This window comes from Protopterus annectens, chromosome 9.part0 (assembly GCF_019279795.1).
Source record: "Protopterus annectens isolate FY-2018-M chromosome 9.part0, PAN1.0, whole genome shotgun sequence".
NCBI lineage: Eukaryota > Metazoa > Chordata > Ceratodontiformes > Protopteridae > Protopterus > Protopterus annectens.
In genome coordinates this window covers 881,322,176-881,338,654 of record NC_056743.1, presented here as the reverse complement: position 1 = coordinate 881,338,654, position 16,479 = coordinate 881,322,176, and the positions used below count along the sequence as shown (strand labels likewise).

At 38.5% G+C, this 16,479-nt stretch overlaps 1 protein-coding gene across 4 annotated transcripts in view; it reads right to left on the bottom strand.

Annotated features, from left to right (window-relative positions):
• The window catches only part of ARHGAP9 (Rho GTPase activating protein 9), a 1,328,608-nt gene that overhangs the window by 742,123 nt on the left and 570,006 nt on the right, over positions 1-16,479 (bottom strand). The window contains exon 1 of one of the 4 annotated variants that reach the window (XM_044083616.1): positions 9,074-9,241. The exons of the other annotated variants lie outside the window; for them this stretch is intronic. The gene's annotated coding sequence lies outside the window, so the exon portion shown is untranslated. Of the gene's footprint in view, positions 1-9,073; positions 9,242-16,479 lie in introns of those variants that run through there. 4 annotated transcript variants of the gene reach the window in all.

The following is a 16,479-nucleotide window of genomic DNA, read 5'->3' as shown; positions in this document are numbered from 1 at the left end:
AGATGTTGCAGATGCATAAAACAGATAAGAAGGATGTTTTGGAGAGGGGTTAATTTGTGCATACAATGTAATAAATTTTGGACATAAAGTGTTAGAATAGTATGACTGTGGATTGAAAAGCCTGAAACATTTATTTAATGAAAGAGCAGTGGTCAGACAACCTGCACTTTCAAAATACATCCTCTTTCTGATGATCAGCTTCAGGAAGACCACAACAGTAAAAAAAAATAGGCTAAGGGAAATTATTTAAGACTAGGTAGCATGTGTGAGAGGAGAGGCTGAGGGAATGAGACAGCAGGATCATAAGCTCAAACCACAGAAGCACACTAGTCATAAAATACAGTTGTTTAAAATCTTACTATAACAGTAGATATCCTTATCTTCACTGCTGCAGTATTCATAAAATTAGGGACCCCTACCTAGGGCAGCCTAATGTCCAGCCAGTATACCAAAGACTTAGGCTGCTTTAAGATACCCTGTACGTTACACGTATGCTCCTCATGTAGTGTACAGCATAAAGGTGATGTCTGGATGTACCATCCTCAGAAATGAAAGCCCCACTAGGAACACCAGTCCAAGTAAAAGCAAGAGGTAACCAGTACATCCAGAATGAAATGGACTGGGGGAGGAGAGAGGGAGTGAATACTGCAACAGTGAAGAGAAAGACATCTACTGTTATGATAAAATTTTACACAACTGTACTATGTCCTTCCATTTTACTCTTTTAGCATTCATAACATTAGGGAGAGTGCCAAAGCTCAGGAAGAAACTTGGGAGGAGGAAGGACCAGCAGAGCTCTCTAGGAAGCCATGAAGGATGGCCCTAGCAAGACCAGCTTTAGCTCTGGAAATTCCGTCCAACTTGTAGTGCTTGGTAAAAGTATGCACAGAAGTCCAGGTAGCTGCCACAAGAATAGCGTTGGTATCAAAACCCTTGAAAAAAAACTCACTAGAACAAGCCACAACTCTAGTAGAATGAGTCTTAACAGAATAAGGAAGGCTCTTACTATGAAAAGAATAACAAAGAGAAATGCAAAAACTTCCTGAAAATGAGATTGATTGAAGTATGGAGGTAAGCATCCTTGAGATCCAGTGACACAATATAAGCCTGAGGAAGAAAAACAGGAAGCAAAGTCTAAGGGACAACATTTGAAAAGTGTTCAGATGAGAGAGGTCTAGAATTGGTCTCCAAATACCCTCCTTTCTGGGTACTAGAAACATCCTAGAGTAAAACCTCCCCCCACTTTGGGACACAGGCACCTCTTAAATAGTACCTGAGTCAAAAGGTCCTGAAGCACCTCTGGGAAAAAAGGAGAGTTGCTCCAGAGGAGGCTGAGGAATACCCATACAAAGGGGAAGGGATTTCCACACCATGAAATACCCCTGGAGAATAATGAATAGAACCCATGAATCCTGAGAAAGTGGCTAAGAAGACTAGGATATCTAAACACGCCTGGTTTACCTGGAAAGGAAGACTTCTGAGGCTCCGAAGTCTAAGTAGCCTTAGCAGAAGGAGGCCACTTGCCACCCTTTTTGCCCTTAGAAGGAGGGCAAGATTACCTTTGAACAAAGGCTGGCTTATTGGGGTAGTTTCTCTGAAATTTAGGAACAGGAGAAACAAACATATGTTTGAGTTCCTGTAAAGTCTTACCCTTATCCGGAATTGGCTTAAATAAATCAACAGCAGCTTCACCAAAAAGTGTTGATTATCAAGAGGGGCATCCATCAACTTAGCCTTGATATCATCAGGCAATGGTTGAATCTGAAGCCAAGAATACTTCCCCATTACTGACCCAAAAGCAGCAGCCCTAGAAGAAGTATCTGCTGCATCATAACTACACTTGATGGAATGATGAGCTGCCTGGGAATAAGTCCCTAACATTGAAAGAGCAGAAGCTTTACCCTCAGAGTCTGGAAGATCAGATATAACCTAACAAGCCTGGGATAGGAGAGCCAACATGTACCTGGACATATGGGTCTGATAATTAACAGCCCTAAAAGCCAAGGTAGCCAAGGTGTAAACCTTCTTACCTAGCCTTTCTATAGTTCTGCTGTCTTTATCAGAGGGCAGTAACTTGGGTGAAGGAAACAATTAAGAGGAATTGTCAGAGGCTACAGACACCACTGAGGGATCAGCAGCAGGACACTTGTACAGGTTTTTGGGATCAGGGGGGATGCGAGTCTGAAGCTACAGAGGCATTGGAAAACGTATCCAACAAACCATCCAAAACAGGAGGAACAGTAGAAGGTTTAGGAGATTCTATCTGCAGCAACTCACACTACCTCTTATGAATCTCAGAGATTTGAGCACAAGTGCCACAATCCTATTTAAAGAACTCCATCATCCTAGAAATTGTGTCTCCAAACAAAATCTCTTCAAAGGGAGCATCAGAACTGGTAGATTCCTTTTCATCTGACACATAGTCCAAAGGAGAAGGAATTTGAGAAGACTAAGCAAGGGATTCCTCATCAGAATCCAACTCCTCCTCAGAGAGTCTTTTAAGGGGAGTAGAGGACCAAGGGGTAGCTGGAACAGAAGCACCCTGAGGAGGTTTCAGTGCCATCAAAGCACTAAACAAACACTGAGTGAAGGTGTGCCACTCACTCTGTGGATCCTTAGGGGCAGGAGAAACAACATGTTCAGTTTTTTTGTTTTTTCATTAATGGGAAGTCTGCCTTATAAAATTGGAAGACTCTGACCCAGCAAGGCATTCAATATTAGTAACAGGGACTTCTTCTCTGACTAAAATCTGAGGAACACTCCTAGTCCCCTCGGAAATGATCAACTGTGGTTCCCCCTGAATATCCGAAACAGACATCTGAAAAGTCTCCACAGACATGCTTAAAGCCAGATCCCCACTGTCCTCCAACACGGTCGCAACAGAGGAATCTGACAACAAAGCCGGGTGAACCTCTCGGCATTCACTCACCTCGGGAGAAATGTCTGACGGAAGCTGAACAGCAGAAGATTCGGTCCAAGGCTTCTTGGCTTTCTTCTTTCCCTGCATTGTATCTTTCATGAGAAGTTTAAGTTGCTGATTCTCAACATACAGCACCAAAGAAGAAAGTCTACTATGTAAAGTTTTAGGTACAAAAGTCTGACAAATACAACAAGACATATGGTCGTGCAAGGTCCCAAGGCAAAGCAGACACTGTTCATGGTGGTCTGTAAGGAGAATCTCTCTCCTACACTGCCATTTACCCTTCTTGGATGACATGAAACCCACAAGCAACAAAAAAACAAGTAAAAAAGGAACCCCAGTGGTGCACTTATCTGCAACGGCTCAGTGAAACCAGTAACAGAAGGTAGGCATTCAGACCAATGATCGAGAAATGGCATTTGGACTGGAGGCAAAGAAGTTCTGAGGCTGGTAAGTCCAGACGTCACCTTTATGCCCTATGCTACATGAGGAGCATATGTGTGATGTATGGCATACCTTAAAGCAACCAAAGGCTTTGGTATATCGTCCGGACATTGGGCTGCCCTAGGCAGGGATCTAATGTTATGAATACTGCAACAGTGAAATGAAAGGACATTAAACAATGTCACTTTAACTGCTTTTTTTCATGATTACATACAACTCGCAAATAACCTAAATGAACAATAAGACCACAGTCCCTCCAGGCACATGGCAGCACTTCTGCATTAGCCAAGTCTGTTATTAAATATCTCAGCATCCAGCACTTATCCATAATTCATCCTCTCTGAACAGTGGCATGACAACTTGTTGATGTACATTTTATAAAACAAAATAATAGTAAATCTAAATAACCAAAAATCACTATACTGAAAACAAAGCACATCAAATATTATACTCCACGATGTATACAGAGAATAGGGTATATACTTCAGTGCCATAATATATTAAGTAGTGCTTATGTAGACTGTAGAATATGAATTCCTGTACCTCCTTTACATAATCAAGTTGTCTGAAATTGCTAGTAATAACACGCTTGTATAGTACATGGGCCCTTGCTTAGCTTCTCAGGAATGAAACAGACATCATCAGCAGCAACATTGACCGTTTCCAAATAACTATTCGATTCTGTCTCCTTGATACTCTCCTACAGATCATCAGTCTTCTTATGTGTAGAATTACAGTTGATTACTGATACTAAACAGCTACTTAACACTAAAACAGCGCTTCTGCAGTGGGGTAAAGCCCCCCCCTCCACCACTCATGTGATCAGCTTCACCCCTCCCACTCCTAACTTAATTAATACCTTTCCAAATTTTCTGAAACTCTTAGAACTATCCCTTTCTGTATATAATGTGCCCACAACGTACAAATAATTAGGCAAGCAGAGTCTGTCACAATGAACCCTCTCACATGTGAGGTGCAGAGGGCAACATATAGTCCTCCCTCTAAAACTGCTTTGAATGCCATTTACTCTGCATATGTGATTTGCTCTGTATTTGATTTCAGCAAACTGAGTCCACTGAATTGTGTTTTCACTATTTCTTGGTTTAATTTGTTAGTTAACTGTTTTTAACAGAATGTTCTTTGATTGAGCAATTCCTGTATAAAAACACAACGGTTCTAATGACAATTCCTATTAATATGGGTTGACTGATTCCAAAGTGATAGCACACTGAGTAGCATAACCCCTACTGTTTGATTACTGATTTTGGCTACCGGGCATCCAACTCTACCCACAGGCTTGCCTCTATAGCTTTGGCTTAGTTCAAAGAGACATTTATAAACATAACCAATGGCATCCATGTCAGCCCACTGTTGCAGATATATGGTGTACATCTCTGCCTCTGATGAATTCAAGCTCATCATCAGTTTGGACACTGAAGGGTCAGCCAGAGGAAGAAGGACTGAGCAGCAGATGACTGCTTTCCTTACCCAAGAAAGGTATGAGGGAAAATTTAGATTTAGGGATCACTATTATGTGGAGTGCAGGGATAAAGCCCTGACTATGATCCACATGTGCCAGGATCAAATAGTAAATAAGATGCTTGAAAAGTTGTCTGAGGGAGTGGGAAGTGAGCACCCAGCACTCTCAAGAGGATGAACTTGGGGATTAGAGCATTGGTGTCATAAACCATAGGTCACAAGTTTAAACCTCATCAAGGCCTCTGCTTAAACCACTCTAACTTGTAGGGAAAAGCAGTTTATGAACTTATTTTTTAAATCTAAGGATTAGGGCTATGAGCTGTTAATAAACTACTTCCTGTGGTACAGGGTTTGATTCCCTCAGCCTTCACTTGCCTACTGTATGACTCTGGGCATGTCACTTAGCTTAAGCTTTGGGGCAAATAAGAATTTGAGTACAGGCTCATTAATGGTTTCTTGGCCTGCATGCCTAGTAACGATCTATGAAGCTATGAGCTACTATTCCCCGGTGGAGATCAAGGGAAATATTCTTCAACCTCCAAGCATTAAAAATCATAGCAGAGGGTCAGAAAGAAGAATGCATTTCTTATATTTCACAACATAGGGTCTTTATATACTGGGCCATGCCATGCCTTTCAATCTGTAGATATCAAAAATAGGAACAAAGGCCCTTGAAAGGTAGGTACAGCCATTCAAAAATCTGACATATAATTAGCATAAAATTTAAATACCAAACAACACACAAGTCTTTCCGCCTCCAGTAGGAATGTGAGATACTATTCAGAAATACATTTAAAAACAAAGAGCGACAAAACAATGGAAAAGTATAATCATATTACCAAAGAGACAATGGAAAATCTATAGACTTTAATAAACAGTACTGCAAAATTCTACCACACAAGATCATTTATTTTTGCTTCCGAAAAAGAGAGCTAAGATAAGGGAGGTAAGATGTGTCGTCTTTCTTTAAATTGTTGGTGCCACTAGTACGGTGGTCATGTAGTATAGTTTTTTGAATACTAGACAGCTTGAAAAATCATGTGGGATTAGGGAGATTCAGAAAATTGTGTAAAGGGGTAAATCAATCCTGAAAATAGGAACATAACTTCCAAAAATAAGAGCATCATGTACAGGGGTAACTCAGGTCTGAAAATAGGAACATTCCTCCAAAACAGGAACATTTGAGAGGTGACAGGGAATGTTTGTATAAGCTTAGTTTATTTATTTATTTTTTATAAGGTATGTACCCATAAACAGGTCTGACATTATAAGGAACATCAGTAAATCTAGGAGGAACAAGGGACAAAATCATAGAGCTATATCTAAATTATAGCAGTTGAGAGGTATGCTGAGGGGATAAAGAGGGCTCTGGTAGACATGGCTGATAGCCAGAGCAGGACTCAGGTAGATATGGCTGATAGCCAGAGCACCACAAATAAATTTAAAAAATTCTGCTTCAGAAATGACTCACTCCAAGCAGTGAGTCAGAGTCGGCTCCCAGGAAATGTGTTATAGCAGCACATTACAAAAAGTCAATCAGGAGTTGTAGAAGGGAGTAAACATGCCTATCCCTTGTTTGATTCTACTGCATGCCATGTGCATGTTCCTAGAATGGGGGGTAAAACAAAAAATGACAAGCATTATCCATGCTGTCAGCTAATCAGTAGATCATATAGTATTCCTTTTTATCATGTGCAGAGACAGTGGTGAAACTACTATTGTTTTTCTTGTGAAATGTTTGCAATGGCAGTGATTCAAATTCAGGAGTTTTATTGCAAGTTTGTCCTTTCTTTGTAACAGACAATGGCTGTACCTATAACACAATGCCTGATGGCTGGTTATTAAGGAAAGAAATATGTGATTCCTGGTGGCAAGTAAAGTAAACCAGCACCTAACTCATAATTTATATCCCAAATATGTTAACCATATTATTATGATTGCATACACAGAACAATGATTTTTTTTTATGGTGCTGGATACAACTGTCTCAGAAAAGAGAGATCCATGTTTACTTACTGCTTCACCTACCTGATGCAACAGAAGACACAGAGATAGGGCTGTTATACAGACCCCTGAATGCACAAGTGTAGCTAAGGTAAATAAGTTTAGAAGTTGTCTGTCTGCCTTATGTGAACCAGAAGAAGCTGGGACAAGACCTCATCAACCATTTATTCTCTCGGTGTAATAAATGAAGCAGAACAAATATCATAATCTATCAATTCTTAGATGCATCAATACAATTTGAGATTTGATAAACTGCTGTTCTGACTGCATCTACCAGACAAGGGCTGTGACAAGTAATTTATCTGTTCCAGGACATATAAAGCATTAGCAGTTCGGTCACAGCAGTGTAGGACTTTGGTAAACTATGTGACCCTGAATGCAGCAGTTAATCTAATGGTGCAGTAAGGTAATCCACTTGCCTCCAAAAACACCACTCAGAGCAATGCAAGGACCTGAGTAATTTATCTGTCCCTGGATATATCGGTCAAAGCAGTTCCAAGAGTTTGATAATCTATCTGCCTCTAGATACATCAGTCAAACAAGTGCCCAGACTTTAATGTCTGACCCTGGATGTGCCAGAAATAACAATGTTAGAACCATAGTAATCCATCTGCCCCTAGACCCACTAGTCAAAGCTGTGCCAGGATTTTGGCAATCCATCTGCCCTTGAACACATCATTGGCAGCAAAGGTTTAGTTTTGCTAGCCTGTCTATGGCATGCATACCAGTGGAAATAAACCACACATGACAGTAGTCTATTTACCAGTAAATGTACCTTGTGATAGGAACATAAAGGTAACACAATTGATCTATTTATAACTAGGTGTGTTTTGGAATTTCATCAGCTGTGGAATATGCCAGTGGGAACAGAATCAAACTAGTGTAAATATACCAGCTACAGGATGCACCACTGAAAACACAGGTACTTGAGAATTTATCAGCCATGAGATGCACTAATGGGAATACACATTGTCTTGGCTGTTTAACTGACCCCTAGAAGTAGATTCAGGCAACAAGAAAGTCAACTCTGAGATGTGATTGCTGCCCACTCTGCATTTTTTAAGACTAACATTTGATGCTGATTACTGCTTTGGAAGATGTATTTGAGTCTAGGTCAAGAACCAGTAAAACAAGACAAATAAACAGTAAAAAAGACTGCATTCCTTCAACTTTCTTACCCTTATGTTAAAAGGCAAAAACAATGATAAGACCTAATGCCAGCAAACCACAAGTGAAAGAACTGTTTAGGCAATGAGTCAAGCAATATGTAACTTTTAAAGCCAAAACATGAGAACTGAGCATAACACTTTGCTTGGGCTTTTTTCTTCATTCTAAACTTTTATGTTTTGATCCACTGCCTTGCTTTTGTACCGGGTGATCTACAAACATGCATGCATAGCTAAAACTGTGCCTGCAACTTTCTTAACATCTGGTGATCAGCTAGCCTCCAACAGGAGCTAAAGCTGCACAAATGGGGCATGTACTGTAATTTCTACATGACAAAGCACCACCTTTCTATTAGTAGATTTATTCACCTTTCATTCCTGTTTTTCACCAGAATGACACCTACACTTAGAAGTTGTCTGTCTTATGTGAACTAAATCGTGCATGACTAAAGTGGAGGTTTTGATGAATGTGCCAACAAGGGTCACCTCCGAAATAATCATTTTTCAATAACTGCTAATTCAGAGCTAACACTCAGTATCACAGTTGCCACAGTGCTATCTTGCACCATCACATCCTTCACATCCTGTCTGTTAAAGTACAGTCACTTCTCAGGCACAACAAGTTTCTCTCTATCTCTATTTCTGTCTCTCTTTCTTTCTTTTAAACTGGTATCAGGCACATTAAACCTATTTCCAAACTCAATTATGCCTCTGAGAAAACCTCCACGAAAAGTTTGGGGGTGGGGTGTGAGGCAGAGTTAATGGAATAAATAAAATCTTGATAAAAGGAGCTTAAGACTTATCGCCACCCTGAAGGATGTAAGAAGTTGTAAAATGTCACAAAAGAAAGGAAACCACAACAGAATGCAGGCTCACTTATTGATGATAAGTTGTACAAAGGCATCACCATACTTGCATTTCTTTGCAAACAGAGTTGAAGCTCCTTGGTAATTATAGCAAACAGCAGATTTACATTCTGTAAAATTTAAAAGCAAAAGAAGATACTTTTTTTTTCCAGAGCAACTACTTAAACCCTGAGTTAATACAAATATTAGCATACCTGTCAGTCCAGTTTTGTAGGTAATTTGTATGCTACAGCAAGACAAGCAAGGCTCATGTCAACAAAAGTCATTGATTCTTTTTCACTGCAGTTTGCGATTTAATAGTTATGCAGTAACTAACACAGCACCGTAGCACCAAGTTGTAATCTTGATTGTTTCCAGTTGCATTAAACGCAGTAGCATAGAAAGGAAGTGTAACAGAAAAACACATACTCAGACACGTGACTATGTAGTTTATTGCTGTGAGAGCCTGGATTATGACTCAGTCACCTTTTTGCATTGTAAATGTTGCACTTCCATTAGTTTTGCTAAATCTACAGTTAGACACATCATTGGCAGCAGAGGTTTAGTTTTGGTGGCACCTATCTAGACTCCTTCAGAAATATATTAATAATATTTTCAAATATTGGTGGCACTTAAAAAAATGTGTTTAATTAGAGGCAGGAGGCACCTGGCATTTTTGAAGTAAAAATAAGTTTTGAGTTATATTTAGTTTGATTTCAGTGATCTGCTGTACCTCTGCTTTTGTGACCACTGATTAAAGTACATATTTGCATTAGATTCCTTATGCAAATATTTTGGTGACTGGTCAGTGAACATAGTAGGCTTTAAGGTCACAAGCTGCAAAAAGAGAAACAGAAGGCAACATGTTATTCTGCCATGATGATTAATGAGTTCTTTTTATAAATGTCCCATCAAATGACTCAAGAAGCAGCTGTCATATGGAAGAGAATGACCTCAGTGAAGTCTCCCATGCCTTTTAACACCTTCAGCAGCTTCATCACCTGAGAAAAGCCAAAAAGCTTTGTGCCCCTTTACAATGTAGCCTGTGTCCCTGGTGCGCTCAACATTAACTGCTTAAATATCAAAAATGAGGAGAAGGGGAAAAATGGAATCACTGACAGATTAAATCTTCACAATGTAAAGTACACCCCTTCCAGACAAACGCCTAACAGTCCATGCAAAAAAAAATGCTTTTGGTCATACATCTCAACCTCGTAGAAGCAAAAAATCTGGACAAAGTAAAATGATGGGGGGACAGATTTTAAATATTGCTCTTACAAACTTAGAAAGTTGATAGAATAATAATTTTCTGAAGGATGTGGAGTCTTAAACTTAAATGTTTGTCATTATTTAATGACTTCAATACTCAGCTATTTCCCAGAAAGGTACAGATTTTAGGAGGAGCACACCAAAAATATGAGGCACAAATCTGGACATTCTGCAAAAATCTGTACAGTTGAGAGGTATGTTTTTGGTTATTTATTTTAGACATTTGTTATCCAGTTTACTACGTGTATCTCTGTAAAGGGATGACCAAAGAGTACTTACTTTATTAAATGAATTGTTTAGGGTCACTACTTATGAACAGAGAAACTGAGGCAATCAAACCCAGCACTACTTATTAGCTTGCTAGCAGGTAATACTCATAATTCTCTCAGTTATACAAGGTCAATGGACGTTTCTTTGCTTGTGTAAATGCACTTTAAGAACATGTGCATTGTTTGTGTGTGCTCCTAAGAGAATACCTTTGTAAACAAATAAAACTTGTTCAGTTTCATGCTCCAAGTATTTAATCTGAATGTATGACATATAACCTGTGGCCAATATACAAAACAAGGATAATGAGAACTGTCCTCATCTACAGAGGCCATCATAATTAAAAATGAGGCAATTCCTGAAACAAAAGAAACTGTGGGCTGCAAAATACTAAGCCAGGAATTGCAAGACCAAAGTTTCATTGGGAAAATTAAAGGCAAACAGTGGCTATACATGTTGGTAAAATATGCATTAGTGGTTCCATAGCAGAAAGAGAGATAATACGTACCTTCAGGCTAGGAATGAATGTTGTGAAACCAACTAAAGAATTACTTTTGTGAAAGCATAATTTCAAAATTACACAGTGCAAACTAAGTAAATTAATGGCCACCCTATACTTGATTGAGTGTAAACTGGGCAATCTTCACCTCAATTCTTTATTCTCCAATTTGAAACTCCACAAACTGCATTTCCAAACGGAAATTACTGCCAGTATATTTATACACAAGCAGTAATTGAAACTATTTATTTATATATTTATGTATTTATTTTTAATATACTTAAGAAAAGGGGGTGTGGAGAGGCTAAAGACCTCACATGGGGTGGAGGATGTTGTAAATCTTTATTTTCTTGAGTTAAAACTTTGATCAGTTTATTTCATCCAGTTGAAGCTTCAGCTATATATGAGTCTATGCTAAAAGGAGGGGCAAATCAAATTAATCACTAAGATTTGAAAAACTAAGGCAGTTGAAATGGCCATAAACAAATAAACTAATCAGTAAATGTACTGAGGAAAATATTACGGTATACTTTACAGATGAAAATAAACTTATTAAAAGTACACAGTGTATAAGGAAGTATAATATTATTACGATGGATTTATGCTGCTAGATCATCATAACTTTAAACGATTCCAACTCAGTGAATGAAAATCTCTGAAACTCGCTTTCTGTAAACACTGAAGAAAGTTTTTTTGTTTGTTTGTTTTTTGGCAGGCAGGAGCCCCTGTTAGTCTAATATGGGGGACACCCCACCCCTGAATTTATTTATGTATTTGTTTTATTTACTGGGGCAGTACACTGATCACAACAGATTACTCCATCGTTGCAGAACAGTGGGATAAATAGCAAACTCCATTACCGTACTGCCTTCTGTTAGATTATGAGAATGTGTACTATAGCAGCAGCAGCGGGTATAATGAGCCTTCAACAAGTGTGGCAGGCTGTTGGTAGGTGCCATATAATAACCAAATATAGCATCCATTAAATCCTATTATCTGTTGCCCCTCTTGCCCTGCCATAGCATAGCTAGGGCAGGGTAAGAAGGGCAACTACCCCAGGCACAAAATATATAGAGGTATGGCGGCACCTTCAGCCTAATCTGATTTAATGCAATATCAACTTTTAAATGCTGGTATTGCCCCTGTGGTCATATCTGGACACTGCAGCTCTCAGTTTGTAGTCTAAATTGTAGCAACTGCTTGTCCCTCTCAGAACTGTGAGTCTAGACATAAAAACAACTCCCATTCACTCCCTCACTCTAATTCTGAGCCAACTCCTGATTGCTCCCTAATCCTAACTCTGAACCAACTCCAATCACTTGCTCCCCAATCCTAACTCTGAGTCAACTCCCAATTGCTTCCTAACCCAACTACAAAACTGAGATCAATTGCCGTCTTGTAAATGGGACTGTCAGGGGAAAGGGTTTTTAATAACATAATGTGTAAGCTTAGGGTTAGAGGCAAGGGTAGAGTTAGGGTTAGGGTTAGCACATTAGTAACTCTGCACCACATTACAAATGTGTGCTAACCCTATCTCTACACAGGATGTTACTAAAACCCCTTTACATAGCAGTACCACTACACAAGACAAAAAGACACAGAACATACATACAACACTAAACATGCAGAACAGTTAATCTATCCCCTTACCTAACCCTTACCCTAACTGAGAATCTATTTGCACATCACAACAGCCACTATAACCTTTTCAGTCAAGCACTCATTTTACTACACACTCCTACCTACAAACACTAAAAAAAAAACAGTGTTTCATCATTTGAGCTTTCAGTCAAATGTGTTTTTGATATTTTCTGATTTTAGTATTTTCCACCCCCTCAAAAACTTTTTCAGTCAAATGTGCTGTAACCATATACATATCATTAAAAATGCAGACACTCAAAATGTAGACACCAAAAGATCAGTAGTTCATAATTTCAACACATCAACATACTGGCACTCAAAACACTGACAAAAAACACTCAAATCGAAAAATAAATCACAAAAAAACACTCTACTTCTATGATCATGTTACACTAAAAACACAATAAATAAAACAAACAAAAACTCCTAAACCATAGCAATACAATATGACATGGTTTGTTTGAATAGCAGTAGTGTTACAGAAAGCGTTTTTCTAAAGTAAGGTGCAGGGTAAGGGTTAGTGTTAGGGTTAGTATACATTGTCACAAAAGGAAATATTGCCAGCCCAGCTGTTTGGAATTTTGTAAATAATTGTATCTCATTTGTGAATGTTAATATGATTTATATAGAAATGTAACAAAAGGTGATACTGCCAGCCCAGCTATCTGGAATTTTGTAAATGATTATGTGTCATTTGTGAATTGCAACATGATTCATAGGCCTGTGTTACAAATGTATTGAAACTATGTCATATTGTACAGACGTATGTGCTGAATAGATATTTTTATACACTATTGTAATTGTTTAGATGTATGTATGTATTTTAACAGGAGATTAACTTGCAAAACTTAAGAATAATTGTGACTAAAGTACTTTATTGCTGGGCCATAAACAAGAGATGTTATCTTTCAGTTTCAGTCAACAGGAGACAGGATGTCTACACTAGGAGACTCTCTGTGTTGCCTTGAAAGACAGATAATTACTAGGTTTGAGATGTAGAAGTGTTTTATTGTTTTATGACTTCCAGGATCTGCAAACAACTGAAGGCTATGTATTTTCACAGGGAGATGCTAAATGCCAGGTGGCAAAAGGTGATGTCATGCTTCAAGTATCCCAGCAGTAATATTTGATATTAATTTAAGAACTCTCTGAGAGAGTGACTGTGCATTTTGTATCTGTCTTTGACCTGACAACAACATCAGCTAAAAGATCCATTCACCACACTTGCCTTTCTGTAAGCAAGTTAACTAGGGTACAGTAATTTCTTTTAGATTCAGTAAAGAATATAGTAAAGATTAGTTTAGATATTTTCTATATTTATTTGATACTGCCCTGTAATGTTGTTTTAACTATTTTCTGTGATTTTGAACTTTGAAGGTACTGTGATGATTTACTGAGTATTTTCTTGTTCTTTTATTGTTTATTATTAAATATATTTAAACCTATCTTTCTGGCTGATATTTGTGAGACATATATAAGCTCTTAGAGTACTTGCATATCTACTTGTGCATACCACTCCTAATAGCCGTGCTCTTGCTCAAACTACCATTTGGATTAATAGTAATATTACACAGTAGGATTGGACACCCTTTATTAAGGGCCTTAAAGTAGCTGATAAGTAGTAGCTGGTGTCAGTGGAAACTACTTTATAGTCTGGGCAGAAGGGGGTATAGCTAGTAAACCTGTGCCAGCCTTTCCCAGGTGTGTGTGTATGTGTGTGTGTGTGTGTGCGTGTGTGTATGTGTGTATAAATCAAACCTCAAAGTGTGTGTGTGTGTGTGTCAGCTACTTGGGCAGGGACACAAAGCACTAGTTAAACAGAGAGGGTGCTGGAGGTCTTGGTTTGTCCACTCAACTGAAATCTCAACCCTATAGCCGTGCCAGTGAGGACTCTTATTGGGGATCTGGAGAAAGAGGGAGAAAACCAGCCCCAGACTGACTGTGGTCTCTGTGTGCTCTTAAGGGAAACTGCACTTACTGTGTATACAAAAAGAAAAAATCTGAACCACCAGGCTGTAAAACACTTAATTTAATAAACAAAATGAACACAGAGTAAGCACTTTCAGGTTACACACCCTTCTTCAGAAAACTTTAAAACATCACATTTAAAATACCAAGTAGACAATGAGATTCAATAGTGAATCTGCCTCATCTTTAAGGTGGGCTTTATAGGAATTACACCATTCATACCTGGGGGTCTATGTGCTGCCAGTTCAACTATCCATTTTGACTCATAATATTCAGTTAAATTACATAAATCCCCCCCTCTCCTAGACACATTCACTACCGGTAGTACCATAAAATCAAAATGTTGCTACTAATATGTTGGTACAAAGCATTGCGTTCATTGCCTAAACGTATAGCAGACATATGCTGTAGAATCCTATTCTTTAATTTACAGTTGGTCTTGCCTATATAAAATGAGAGGCAATCTTTGCACCGGGCCAAATATATGACATCTGTTGTATGTAAATCTACATAACATGTCAAAAAGTATTCCTTCTTAGTCATGGGATGGATAAATAAATTATCTTGCCTTATATACTGGCAAGCCTTACAGTGCCTACATGGAAAAGTGCCATGTTGTGTAGTCTTAACCCTTTTAGTCTGATGTCTGTCATTGCACAACAAATCTTTTAAATTCTTATGCCTTTTGAAACAAAACAATGGTTGATCAGTTATGATATTCTTGATTTTGTCATCAGTTACCAAAATACCCCAGTTTTGTCTAATGATGTTGCTTATACCTCCAGTATTATTACTGTACTTTATATTAACACGTAATGGTTGTTGATCTAATGCCCTGGTAGGCTGCCTTTCATTACTGCCCTTGGAAAACCAATGTTTTTCCCTACTGGCTCTCTCATTCTGACACTGTTTAAAAGCTTGCTGTATTACATCTCCTTTATAACCTCTTTGACTGAGATCGTAAGCCAACTCAGATGATTTCAGTTCACAATTTTCATCATTTGTACACAATCTTGACATCCTGTAGAATTGCCCTTTGGCGATATTACTAAACAGATACCTGGGGTGCATGCTATCATGGACCAAAAGGTTATTCTTCCAACACTCCTTCCTATATAAACTAGTCTCTACTTCACCATTGCTACTTTTAAATAGGCGCACATCCAAAAAATCTACAGAAGTGCCAGAACATCCAGCACTAAACCTCAAAAAATCAGTGGTAGTTTCCATATAGGCAATGAACTCAAAACAGCTCATCCTGATTAGCCCGCCACAACAGAAACACGTCATCCACAAATCGAACATATTTCAGATGGATTTTCCATTTAAAAGATGCATTAAATATGATCTGATCCTCCCAGAATGCTAAGACTAGATTGCCATAAGAATTACCACAGGGTGTACCTGTGGCCACGCCAGTATTCTGGCAGTAAAAATCATTATCAAACAAAAATATGTTGTTATTCAGGACATAATCCAAAAGTAAACAAACCCTATTCACTTCCATGGGTGTCAAAGACTGGACTTCATTCAAAAATTGCTCAACAGATGTCAGACCATACTCCTTTAGAATGACAGTAAATAAACTGTTAATGTCCGTGTTCACAAATAGGCAATCAATGTGTCCAGGATTAATGTCCAAATATTCATGTAAAGACTGTAAAAAATGTGCAGTATCTTTTAGCACCCTGGGTGTATCATTTAAACATGATCTCAACCTCAACTCTACCCATACTGAAATATTTTCAGTAACCCATTCCCTACCAGACACAATCAGGCAAAGGGGTAGGTTTACAGGGTCTTTATGTATCTTTGGGAGGGCTTTAAACACAGGAACAAGAGGATGTTCAACCCATACAAATGTGAAAATTTTATATGAAATACAGTTTAGATACACTGAAGTTTTTTCAAGGACCAGTGAAACACTGTTAATGGTAACATTGGAAGTCAACTCTCTATTCACCTCTATCCCTAAAG